Genomic DNA, 13,348 nt, shown 5'->3' with positions numbered 1-13,348 from the left:
TCGCTTTGTTTTGCATGTGGGGAAACTGAGGCACAGTGACTTGATCAGGATCACACAACTCTTAAGTGTCTAAGTCAAGAAATATCCTTATCAAATGATCATTCACTTTTTTTTTAAGGCAATTGGGGTTAAGTGACTTGCCCATGGTCACACAGCTAGTAAATATCAAGTGTTTGGTCTGAGGTCGGATTTGAACTCAGGTCCTTCTAACTTCAGTGCCAGTGCTCTATCCGCTGCGCCACCTAGCTGCCCCTCATTCACCTTTCCATTGTGTTGTATGTATTCTGGAATACTTTTCTCATGACAACCTTGTGGGATGGTGAGTTCAAATTAGTATCATTTTACAGAAAGGAACACTGAGTCTCAGAGACTGTAAGTGACTAACCCAATCACATAAAAACCAAATGATAGAGCTGCAATTTAACTGTAAGTCAAAGGCAAAATTTGTCTTCAGTGACTAACCCTCCTCCTCCTATTTCAAGTTAGACATCTGTCAAGGTTGTGCTTTCTGACTAGCTTATCTTATAAACTAATCTGTAACAATATATAGTAATGGATACGCCCTCTAATAACACACAGAAGGACAATTGAAAAGGAAGACAGTACTTTAACCTATCAGAATGAGATCAATATTAGGGACTTTAAGCATCTTGGCAGACTAGTTAGGGAGATAGTTGAAGGACATGGAAGTGTTTATACGACCTTCAAAATGAACCTGTAGGTAGCCACTTCCACCAATTTTGTATAGGGCAATCCCAGCAAAGATGCAGCAACATGGCACAAAAGAATCAAGTATGGGGCAGGTAGGTGAAGTAGTAGATAGAGCACCAGGCCTGGATTCAGAAAGACCTGGTTCAAATTCTGCCTCAGACCCTTACTAGCTGTATGACCCTGGATAAGTCACTTAACCCTGGTGGCCTCAGCTCCTCATTTATAAAATGACCTGGAGAAGGAAATGGCAAACCTCTCCAGTATCTTTACCAAGAGAACCCCAAATGGGGTCACAAAGAGTCAGACATGACTGACACGACTCAAAAACATCAACAACAAAATAGTGGAATAAGCTCTGGATCTAGAGTCAGAAGATTTGGGTTCAAATGCCAGTTCTGCTACTTAAAGACCATTTTGACCCTAGGCAAGTCACTGAATATCCGGGGCCCTCAGCTGCCAGTGCTGTCCTCTCATCCCTGTTACCTTGTTTTTGTGTTGTGTATGTGTATTGTATATATATAAAGATATGAATGCCTATATATACACAATACACACATATATTTATATACATACATATATACATAAATATGTATATATATGTAAACATATCTGCATATTGTTTAAAATAATAGGATGTTAGCTACTTGAGTGCAAAGATTGTTTTATTTTGTTTTTTTGTCTTTCTAAATCCCGCACCTGGCAAGGAGCTGGATATGTAGCTTGCACTTAAAAAATAATTATTGGTTAATTTAGTTTTCTTACCTGCTGAAAAAAAAAAAAAGAGGCAGCTAGGAAATGCAGTGGATACAGCATCAGGCCTGGTGTCCGGTAATTAATTCAAAATTTATTCAGGTTATTTCATTTAATTAATTAGTCAATTCAGATTAATTTAAATCCTGCCACAGACAACAGCTGTGTGACCCTAAGCAAGTCACTTAAACCTCTGTTTGCTTCAGTTTCTTCAGTTTGGGATAATAAGAACTTCCCAGGGTTGTTGCTAGAATAAAACGAGATGGCATTCATAAAGTGCTTAGCACAGTACCTGGTGCATAGTAGGTACTTAGTAAATGCTTGTTTCCTTCCTTTCTAAAAAGAGGGCAATCACTGACACTTCTATGTTGCCTCAAAGTTTGCAAAGTGCTTTTCATATGTAGCTAGATGTGCCTTTCTGGATATAATCTTGAAACAAAAGGGGAAGGGAACAAACATTTTTTATAGCACTTACTATGCGCCAGGCATTGTGCTAAACACTTTACAATTATTATCTCATCTGATCCTCACAACAAACCTGGGAACTAGGTACTATTATTATCTTGATTTTACAGTTGAGGACATTGAGGCAGACAGAGTTTAAGTGATTTGCCACGAGTCACAAAGCTAGTAAGTGCCTGAGACCAGATTTGAATTTAGATCTTCCTGACTTGAGGCCTAACTTGCTAACCGCTGAACCACAACTCACTCCCTCCTCTGGCCCCCACTTTTGGAATGTGGTCATTGGTGTCTGGATCTTGCACAATTTACACTATTTTATCTCCCATTGAGCAATTCCTATTCCCTAGTCACTGTCTTACTGAGAGCTTTCTCTCTACATGACTGGGGGCAAGGAAGAAAAGGTCCATGAGACCATGTATCTCAACAATCCACTCATCCTTGTCCTAGACAGAAAAAAATGGTGCTTTGATTCATATTAAGCCCAAGGCAAAGGAAGGAATACCCTGGATTTAATTTACTTCTTCCTTTTGGAAAGTTTATTTTAAAAATTGCTAATAAAACAAAACAATAGGATTCTTTCTTTCAATTTGGCTCAGCCTCCAGCCAGTTTATATCCTCCTCCTTTCTGTATCTCTGTATACCAATACCCAAACATTGTTCCCCTTCGCTGTAAAACAAGTCAAGGTAACAAGCATTTATTAGGTAGCCACTAAGATTTTTCAGAGTCCCTTGGACAGCAAGGAGATCAAATCAGCCAACATTTAAAGAAATTAATTCAGGCTATTCACTGGAAGGTCAAATACTGAAGCTGAAGCTTAAATACTTTGGTCTCATAATGAGAAGATGGGACTTATTGGAAAAACCTCTGATGTTGGGAAAGATTGAAAGCAAAAGGAGAAGAGGATGGCAGAGGATGAGTTGGATAGATAGTGTCATGGAAACAATGAACATGAACTCAGACAGGCTTTGAAAGAGAGTGGAGGGTTGAAGGGCCGGGTGTGCTATGGTCCATGGGGTCATGAAGAGTCAGACATGACTGAACAGCTGAGCAGCAAATATCAGTCCTGGGGATAGAAAGAAAATCTATGGAGGGTCCCTGCTTTCAAGCAGCTCCTAATCTAACCTATAGGATAACACAAAAACCAACAGCCACTAGATTGATTATATTTAGCCAATTTAGCAAAGGAATTCAAAGTAAACTGAAATCAGAAAAGTAACTTTAAAAACAAAAAAAGCTTTGGCAAAGCTTTTGCCCTTTGGGCAGAAAAGAGGGGGGAAAAGGCATAGTCTCATACTTATTCTCCCAAGTGGAAAACCAGCAAACAGCCTCTCATTCTAGTGGTTAAAAGCAGAGGCAGCTTTAGCCATCAGTGTGCTGGCAAAGGTTTAACAACCAGCTCTACAGGAGCAAAAATGTACCCATTGATATACTTCTAAGTTTAATCTTCGTTACTGACATTTTCTCCACCACTTTCTGAAGTCTAGACCAGGGTTAAGCAAGATATGGTTGGGTTTTGTATAAACCATTCTTAACGCTTCACATTGTATAAAAACAGAGGATTGCTGAATTTAGCCCTCCTGCCATAGATCCCCTTCCCTGACTCCCAATCAACAACACCATAAACAAGACTAGATTTACAGCATTTGCTGATTTCCAAAGTGTAAATCCTCACATAAAATTTAACAATCAGATCTCTAGAGCCTGTAGGAGCTGGCTCTAATACACTCCTGGTTGTAGCACCTGGTCTCTATCAGCAGCACCAGGATACTGCAAACGAGACACAAGTAGTGATCTCATAGACTTTTGCAACAAGGACTCAGGTAGTGACCTCACAGGCCATACTGCCTCAAACCTCAGCCCCCTACTCTCGTGTTCTTCTTGGGTGGCATTCTGTTCCCTCACTGGAAGTAGGCAGCCATAACTGTTGCTGTTGCGGCAACTGCTGAACCACTACCACAGTTAACCTTGCTTCAGTTCAATAGTTTAGCTACCACATGGCTAGAAGCAGCCTGGTTCTGAAGACTTTGGATGGACCCCCGGGAGTCAATCTCAAACATCACTCCTGCATACAATCTATCATTTTAACCTCACATCATCTCTGAGAAGTATTATTATATTATCTCCTTGTTACATATGAGGAAACTGAGGTGCAGAGAAATTAAATTGCTTGTCCATGGTCATATTAGCTAATGAGTTTTAGAGGGTGGATTTGAACCTGGGCCTTCTTGCCTGTAAGTCTAACACTCTATCCACTATACCCCACTGCCATTTAATGAACCTTTCTAGCACTGAATCCTATGACCTTGGGCAAGTCACTTAAGACTCCCCAGGTCTTATTGGGGTGGTTAGGTGTCACAATGAATATAGTGCCAGGCTGGGAATCGGGAAGACTCCTCTTCCTGAGTTCAAGACACTAGCTATGTGACCCTGGGCAAGTCACCCAACCCTCTTTGACTCAGTTTCTTTATCTGTAAAATGAGCTGGAGAAGAAAATGTCAAACCACTCCAGTATATTTGCTAAGAAAGCCCAAATGGGATCACAAAGAATCATACATGAATGAAAAACAACAGCAACAACAAGGTCTTATTAACGGCAACAACAATAATAATAACAAGCATTTATATACTGTAATGCTTTAAAGTTTATAAACTGCTTTATAAATATTATCTCATTTTATCCTCAGAACAATCCTGGGAGATAGAGGCTATGATTACCTCCATTTTATAAATGAGGAAACTGAGGCTGAGATAAGTTAAATGACTTGCCCAGGGTTACACAGCTAGTATCTGAGGTTAGATTTGAACTTTTTTATTTTCTGATTCCAGGCTAAGCACTCTATCTACTGTTTCACCTAGCTACCTCTAAAATCAGATGAAATTCCTTTTTAAAAATGAAGCAGTTCACTAGATGGTTTCTGTGATCCCCTCCAGTTCCAGACTTACGATTCTATGACCTTATGACTTAATCACTATGATTATGACTTGAGACGCTTATTACCTAAATCACCAAACAGAAGTAGAGTTATACAGTTTTGAACTGTAGACCATTCAAGATTTGCAGGATAATTGTGCAATCCTCCCCCTATTTCTTTCTGTGCAGTCCCAGAGCACACTGAGCTAGTCTCTTACACTAAGCAAGGCCCAGAAAAATCACTCTGGACAATGGGAAGCCTTCCAGAAAGCTTTGGCAAGGTCATCTGCATCCTCTTAACATTTTCACCCCCTTTAAGTGTGAAATTCAAAACATTTCCATCTCGAAGATCAAAATAAAAACAAAAACAGGGCAATGTCACCGGCAACCAAGAAGCAAGCTTTTTTAACTGGCTGGTTAACCTGGTGCCTCTCTTTAGTCACAGATGTCTGTCCAGGCATCTCCTTTCTGTGAACTCTTCTGATAGCATCCAGCTTCCTACCACACTCATTCTAGTGCCTGATTAATCGGTGTTTTGAGTTATTGTCTAACCATCTCTGGCATATTAGTCTTGTCTTCTCACTAATTGAGGGTGAGGATTAAGTCTGCTCTGTATTCTACTGTGCTAGCACTGGGCTGGGCACACAGTAAGCATTCAATACATAAATATTAAATTGAATTGAATTTGAACAGCTCTTACCTGCCTGCTGGCCTCCCTTCCTCTAGTTTCCTTCTTTCTTTTCTTCTTCATAGCATTGTGGATTGAGAGTTGAAAGGAACCTTAGAAGCCATCTAATCTATCTCATTTTGCAGATGTGGAAACTGAGGCACAGAGAGATTAGTGACTTACTTATTGTTAGACAATACAAGTAAGTCAATGGCAGAGATAAGGTGTGAGCCCAGAGTCTATGACTCAATATCCAATCCTCTTCCCATCGTACCATAATGCTCCTTCCTCTCTCCTTTCCTTCATTCTTTTCTTTTTCCCTCCCTTCCTCTCTCTGTCTCTGTCTCTCTCTCTCCTTCCTTCCTTCCCCTCTCTCTTTCCTTCATCTCCCTCCCTTCTTCTTTCTTTCCTCCCTCCCTCCCTCCCTCTTTCCTTCCTTCCTCCCTTCCTTCCTTTCTTCCTTTCTTCTTTCCTTCTCTCTCCCATAGGTGTCTCTTCATACCTATGTGACTTTTTATTCCTGGGGGGAAAAATACCTTAAATTCATTAACTGTCAGTCAACAAATATTTTTTAATTAATTTATTTTGAATTATCAACAATCACTTCCATAAGCTTTTGAGTTTTAAATTTTTCTGCCCCTCCCTCCCCACCTCCCTCCTCAAGACTGCATGCAATCTGATGTAGGCTATACATATACACTCCCATTAAACATATTTTCACATTAGTGATGTTGTAAGTAAGAATTAGAACTAATAGGAGGAACCACCAGAAAGAGGAAACAAAACACAACAGAAGAAAAAAATAGCAAATAGTATGCTTCAAAATGCATTCGAACTACATAGTTATTTCTTTGGATGTGGATAGCATTTTCCATCATGAAGCCTTTGGAGATGTCTTAGATCCTTATGTTGCTGAGAAAGGTTAAGTCTGTCAATATCAGTCATCCCACAACGCAGTCAACAAATATTTACTAAGCTTTCACTGTGTGCCAGATACTATGCTAAGCACTGAGAATATAAAGACAGTAAAGGCAAACAAACAAAAAAGTCCCTGCTCTCAAGGGGTATACATTTTAATGGGAGAGCCAACATGTAGATAACTAGGTTCACACAAGATAAATACAGAGTAGGTGAAGGTAATCTGAAAGGGGAAGGCATTGGCAAATGGAAGGTTCAGGCCTATTACAGGAGGTGGAATTTGAGTTGAGTCTTAAAGGAAGGTGGAGGTGAGGGGGCAGAGCATTCCAGTCCTGACGGACAGCCTAAGCAAAAGGCATAAAGAAGGGAGTATGGTGTTTAAAGAACCGCAAGTAAGCCAGAGCAGCTGGATTGCAGAGTGTGTGGAACTTGTATAGAGTGAAGTAAAGGAAGACTAGAGAAGTTATGAAGAGACAAAGTGGCAGATTGGAATTCTGGCAGATTGGAAATTCTGGCAGATTGGAGCAGGAAGTGAATTGAAGCACAGAGATCCATTAGAAGACTGTAGCAATAGTCCAGGCAAAGGTGATGAGAGCCTGAGCTAGGCTTGTGGATGTATGAGTTGAGAAAAGTGGATCAATACAAGAGATATAAAGAACAGAAATTCCAAGATTTTGCAAATTTGGTTGGCTGGGGAGGGTGAATGGAATGAAGAGTGGAGGATGACACCTACACTGAGGACCTGGATGACTGGGGAGCTGCAAATACCTTTATGAGGTGCATATTTAGCCTCAGGTAAAATTGTGAAGTCAACTTTGTCTTGGATGATTCCTCGGTCTTATCCATTGCCCTCGGCTTCTTTTTTGACCCCAGCCACATTCAGTCCCCAGCACCCCGTCATCGCCCAGGCTTCCTCACTCTGGATGCCACCTGGATTGAAAGAAGCCCCTTTGTTCTGGGTTTGTCTCTCCCTGATCCCTCCATCAAGACTTGGCCTTTCATGTTCAATGACCAGTAGGGTCTCATTCTTTTAGATGGCCTTGTGGTAAGTTAACATGATACCTCATCCGCGTAATAATGTCCTAGCTCACACCCTATTCTTGAAAGGGTTGATCATTATACACTGGTCAATCTCTCAGTACTCTCTGGTTAAGCTCCAAGCCAGTAGGTACCCCTGTGCTTCCCTCTCTATGACTCTTAAGGAATCTTAATATTGAAATAAGTGCAACTGAAAGCTTCCCCTATTGTGAATTAAAAACCATAGCAATAATCTTATTTATGTTCAAACCCCTAATGGTAAATCCTTGGAGATTAGAAATCTTGACTAACAATTTTTTTTACAAGCATTTGTTATCTCTTCCACTCCTTCATTAAATGAATAATTACAGAAAAATATGCATAATAATGCATAATCCAGCAAAACAAATTTGCACCTTGGCAATATCAAAAATAGATATGTCTCATTTTGCATTTTAAGTCCATCGCTTCTCTGGGAGGAGATGAGTAGTGTCTTCATCCTATGGATTCATAGTTGATCATTGCATTGATCAGAGTTCTAACGTGTCCCATAAGTATTTTTATTTATAATACTATTGTCCTATGAATTGTTCTCCTGGTTCTGCACAATTTACTGGGCATCAGCCCATAGAGATCTTCCCAGTTGTCTCTGAAGATTTCCATTTCTTTTTTTATGTCACAATAATTCTAGTTTGGTAGTTGATAGCTTAGATTTCTTCCTTTGAAAAATGCCTGTTCATATCCTTTGACCATTTATCTCTTATTTTTATAAATTTGAATCAGTTCTTTATATATCTTGGATATGAGATCTTTATCAAAGAAACTTGCTGCAAAGATTTTTTTCCCCAGTAACCTGTTTCTTTTCTGATTTTCAAACTGCATTAATTTTAATTGTACAAAATCTTTAAAAAATTATGTAACCAAAATTATTTGTTTTATCTTTTATGATCTTCTCTATCCACTTACTTGACCATGAACTTTCCCTCTATCCATAGATGTGACAGAGAATTCCTTCCTTGCTCTTTTAATTTCTTAATGATGTCCTCTTTATTTCTAAGTCATGTATCCATTTGGAGTTTACCTCATTGCATGATGTGGGATTTTGGTCTATATCTAATTTCTGCTGAACTGATTTCTAACTTTCTAAGCATTTTTGTCAAATAGTGAGGTATTATTTCAGAAACTGTTTTCTTTGGATTTATCAAACATTAGACTACTAGGTTCATTTGATTCTGCGTGTTCTGTATCTAATCTGTTCCATCATCAACCTATCTATTTTTAAACTAGTGCTAGTTTTACTGACTACTTTTTTTGTAGTGTAGTTTATGATGTGGACCAGATAGGCCCCTTTCCCTTCTACTTTTTTGCATATTATCCTTGAGATTCTTAACCTGTTGTTCATACAGATAAATTTTCTTATTATTTTTTAGCTCTATAAAATAATCCTCTGGTAGCATGATTGGTATGACAATAAGTAAATTAATTTAGGTAGTATTGTGATTTTTACTGTAGATGCTTGACTAGTTTATATTTTTCCAGTATTTATGTCTGTCTTTGTTTCTGCAAAGAGTATTATGTAGTTGGATTCAGATAGTTTTGGGGTGAATCTCAGTAGATAAAATCTCAAGTAATTTGAACGTAATTTCTCTTTCTAATGCTTCCTGCTGAAATTTCTTGGTAATATTTAGGAACGCTGGTGGTTTAAATGGTGATTTATTTTATATCAACAATTTATTCTATTTCAACAAACGTGGTAGCCCCAAGGCAAAATGACTACCAAAAGAATTAATCTCAACAGATTAGAGTGCTTCTCTGAGCAGGAAGTGTTTGTTGCCAACTTGGAGGGAAAATTGAACCTACACACAGTTGGCAACATTGGAGCAGAAGAAGAGTGGGCACCTTTCAGAGATTTGGTGTACAGCACTGCATTTGCTCAGCTGGGTCAGAACACTTGCAAACATCAAGACTGGTTTGACGAAAATGAGGGGGAAATTCAGAAACTGCTAAAAGAAAAATGAGAAATCCACAGAGTTTACCAGCAAGATAGTTCATCCATCTCTAAAAAGGCAGAATTTATAAAGTAACATATAAAATTTATAAGAATACAAGTCATTCACCAATTGATAAATGGTCAAAGGATATGAACAGGCAATTTTCAGAGGAGGAAACTAAAGCTATCTATAGTCATATGAAAAAAAGTTCTAAATCACCATTGATTAGAGAAAGGCAAATCGAAATGACTCTGAAGTACCACATCATACCTATCAGATTGGCTAACATGACAAAACAGGACAATGATAAATGTTGGAGAATATGTAGGAAAATTGGAACACTAATGCATTATTGGTGGACTTGTGAAATGATCCAACCATTTTGGAGAGTAATTTGGAACTATGCCCAAAGGGCTATAAAATTGTGCATACCCTTTGACCCAGCAGTACCACTTCTAGGTCTGTATCCCAAATAGATCATAAAATGGAAAAAGGACCCACATGTACAAAAATATTTATAGCAGCTCTTTCTGTGGTAGCCAAGAATTGGAAATTGAGGGAATGCCTATCAATTGGGGAATGACTGAACAAGTTATAGTATATGAATGTATGGAATATCATTGTGCTATAAGAAATGATGAACAGATAGACTTCAAAAAAACATGGAAAGACTTACATGAACTGATGCAGAGTGAAATGATCAGAACCAGGAAAATATTACACTTAGTAACAGCCACGTTGTAGGATGACTGACTTTGATAGACTTGGTTCTTCACAGCAATGCAAGAATCTAAGACTCACGGTGGAAATTGCTATCCACATCCAGAGAAAGAACTACGGAGTCTGAATGCAGATGGAAGCATACTATTTGCTCTTCTTTTCCTTTATTGTTTTGTTTTATTGCTTAATTCTCATGGTTCCTCCCACTAGTTCTAATTGTTCTTTACATCATGACTAATGGGAAAATATGCCTAATACTAATGTGTAAGTAGAAGTTATGTCAGATTGCATGCCATCTTGGTTGGGGAGAGGAGTTGGATGGGGAGAAAATTCACTTCTTATGGAAGTGAATGTTGAAAACTAAAAATAAATAAATTTATTATAAAAAAACATACAATCAAAGTTTAAGAGATGCAGGATTCTTGACTCAGTAAGAAGGTAGATGAAATTCAGTTTTATGTTGATAGTAACAATCCAAAGTGCTTTTATGATGCCCTGAAGGCTATTTATGGGCCAACGACCTATGATGCATCTCAGCTACTCAGTGCTGATGGAGCCACATTGATTAGTGATAAGAACATAATCCTAGAGAGACAGACTGAACACTTCCATAATTTTCTCAACAGACTGTCATCAATCAATGCTGAAGCCACTGACCTTTTACCTCAGGTTAAAGTCTATCCCTTCCTAGCTGAACTTCCAAATGAAGAAAACATTTTGAATGCCATTAAGTTCCTTTTGTGTGGCAAAGCACCTGGTGCTGATTCTATTACAGCTGAGATTTACAAGGTGGAGGTACATTGCTCATACAAAAGCTGACTGAAATTTTCTGGGTTATATGGCAAGAGGTTATCCCCCAGGAGTTTAAGGATGCCTCTTTTGTCCATCTGTATAGAGGTAAAGGAAATAGATTGTCATCCGTGACAATCATGGGGGTAGGGGGTCCTCTCTCTTAGTCGTTGATAGTAACATTCTTGCCAGAGTCCTCCTTAATAGACTAATCCTTCACCTAGAAGATGGTCATCTACCTGAGAATCAGTGTGGCTTCAGAAAGGGCCGAGGAATGGTCAATATGGTGTTTTCTTCCTGAAAGCTCTAGGAGAAATGCCGGGAATAGAACAGAGGTCTGTAGACAATATTTGTAGATCTAACCAAGGCCTTTGATAATGTCAGTCTTGAGGACTTATGGAAAATTATGTCAAAAGTTGGTTGCCTAGAGAAATACATCAGTATTGTATGTCAATTTCATGATGTCAAGCTTGCCTGGGTTCTGGATAATGGATGATGCTCTCGCACTTTCCCAGTCACCAATCGAGTGAAGGCCATGTGCTTGCTCCCATGCTTTTTAGCATGATGTTTTCAGCCATGTTGTCAAATGCCTTCATTGAGGATGAACATGGCATCAAGGTCAGCTACCGCACTGATGGTAAATTCTTCAACTTGAAAAGACTACAAGCCAAGACCAAAGTGGAGGTAGTGTTGGTGCGTGATTTTCTTTTTGCAGATGATTTTGCATGCAATGCAGCCTCTGGAGTTGAGATGCAACAAAGTATGGATTGATTCTCTGCTACTTGTGCTAATTGTGGCCTAACAATTAACACCAAGAAAACACAGGTGCTACCTCAGCTACCACCACACCATTCATACATGAAACCATCAGTTACAGCAAATGGAGAAGTTCTGAATGCTGTGGCTAAGTTCACTTACCTTGGTAGTGTTCTTTCCAGGGATGTACACATTGATAATGAGGTTGACACGCACATTGACAGTGCTAGCTCAGGGTTTGGAAAGCTCTGAAGATGAGTATGGGGGATAAGGGTTATTAGACTAACTACCAAACTGAAGGTCTACAGAGCCGTTGTGCTGACCTCATTGTTGTATGCCTGTGAAACCTGGACGGCACCATGCTAGGAAACTGAATCATTTACATTTGAATTGTCTTAGGAAGATTCTGAAGATCACCTGGCAGGATAAGATACCAAACACTGAGGTCTTTTCTTGAACTAAACTGCCGAGCATTCAAACTCTACTACAGAGAGTGAATCTCTGACGCGCTGGCCAGGTTGTTCAAATGCTAAACATATACTTCCTAAAAAAACTATTTTATGAAGAAGTCACATAGGACAAGCACTCACATGGTGGTCAGAAAAAGCAATACAAAGAGACCCTCAAGATCTCTGAACTTCGGAATTGATTGTATGATGTGGGAGAAACTGTCACAGGACCCCCAGCATGGCATGCCCTCATCAGAGAAGGTGAGCAAAATGATCAAAACAGAATTGAAGTAGCTCAAGAGAAACATGAGAATCCGCCCCAAATGTTCACATGGACTATTTGTGCCCAACCTGTGGTAGAGCATTCTGAGCTCTATTGGTCTGATATTGGTCTGATCAGCCACAGTCAGACACACTGAAACTTGATTTTAACATAGTGATGTCATTTTGGTCCTCTTTGAGAGCGGACAACAACAAACTATTTTCTATCCTACAATTTTGCTGAATTTATTGTTTCAATTAATTATTTCATTGACTATAGTTTAGTAAGTAAAACCATCATATTATCTGAAAAAAATGATAATTTTACTTTGTCTTTGCTGATGCTCATTCCCTTGATTTTTTTTTTCTTGTCTTATTGCTATAGCTAGCATTTCTAGTACTATGTTAGATAATAGCAATGATAATAAACATCCTTGCTTTACTCTAATCTTATTGGAAAGGCCTTTAACTTTTTTCCATTACATATTATGTTTGGCAAACATTATTTATTATATTAAGGAAAAATACATTTTATTTCTATTCTAATTTTTAAAACAGAAATGGGTGTTGGATTTTGTCAAGTCTTTTCAGTATCTATTGATATAACCATGTGGTTTATTTATTATGAATATGATTTAATGAGTTATTAACTAATGTGGTTTATTGTTTTAATATGTTTATATTCATAGAGTCTTCCATATGTTGATTTAACTCTGCACTTCTAGTATAATCCAATCTGGTCATAGCATATAATCTTTCCAATATGTTGTTGTGGTGAATTTGCTCATATTTATTCAAAATTTTTGAGTCTGTGATCATTAAGGATGTTGGGTGTTGCTTTGTCTCTCCTGATTAAGGTATCAAGATTATATATGTATCAGAGAGATTAGAAGGGTCTCTTATTTTCCTATTATTGCAAATACTTTATGAACTATTGGAATTTTG

Source organism: Vombatus ursinus, unplaced genomic scaffold (genome assembly GCF_900497805.2).
Source record: "Vombatus ursinus unplaced genomic scaffold, bare-nosed wombat genome assembly UNPS02014807.1, whole genome shotgun sequence".
Lineage (NCBI taxonomy): Eukaryota > Metazoa > Chordata > Mammalia > Diprotodontia > Vombatidae > Vombatus > Vombatus ursinus.
This window is presented reverse-complemented; position numbering follows the sequence as displayed.